The following is an 861-nucleotide window of genomic DNA, read 5'->3' on the forward strand; positions in this document are numbered from 1 at the left end:
CTCCAATATGGAAGTGGAATGAATGGAATGATGTGGTGCAAAAAATGAAAGTAGAGGAGTGAAAAACGTAGAGGAGCATATTTTCTGATGAAATTCGGCCCCAAATAGAGCTCAAGGTCGGTTCTCCAAGAGGTGCCTCCAAAAACTCTTCAAAAAGTTGTCCAAATACATCAAACCTTCTAGAAACGGGGTCTGCACCGCCTTTGGCGCCGTCAGTGCTAGTCTGCCGCCGTCGGCTCTTAGTAAAAAATCTCTGCGTTAATTTGTTCTGCGCCATCGGCGCTGCCCTCGGTGCTGCCGACACTGAGCATATCTTCAAAAACGTCATTTTGACTCCAATTTTTTTTTGCTTTCTTTTTGCTTTAAGCCCTAAAAATCAACAACCTGCAAAAAAACATCAAAATACCTTTCATTAAAGTACAATATCATCAAAATTAGGTTTAAAATATGGGTCTAAAAATGCATATATTTTTGGTGTAACAAAATCCCCCAAACTTACATGTTACTTGTCTTCAAGTAACTCCTTTACTACATAAAAAAGTATGACTTATGATAAAGATCTTAACTTTTAAACTTCCATATTTTAGTTTTCCAAATATAATAGTATAACTTAAGAAAAATTCAAAACAACTCCAGTGAATACTAAAGGTGTAAAGATATTCAATAATTAAGTCTAAGGTTTCTGATCCTCTATTTCTTTTAAGAAAAATTGCAATTTGTTATATTAAAGTCACTTAGCAAATTCATATGAAAAGAATTTCGTAAAACTTTATTAATAATTAAGTTAACATTCAAATAGAAAGTTTAGAAAATGTGTTCAAGTCTTTTTTCTTAAGTTGATTCAAGTGAAGCCAATTTTTA

Source organism: Phalaenopsis equestris, unplaced genomic scaffold, assembly GCF_001263595.1.
Source record: "Phalaenopsis equestris unplaced genomic scaffold, ASM126359v1 Scaffold000534, whole genome shotgun sequence".
Classification (NCBI taxonomy): Eukaryota; Viridiplantae; Streptophyta; class Magnoliopsida; order Asparagales; family Orchidaceae; genus Phalaenopsis; species Phalaenopsis equestris.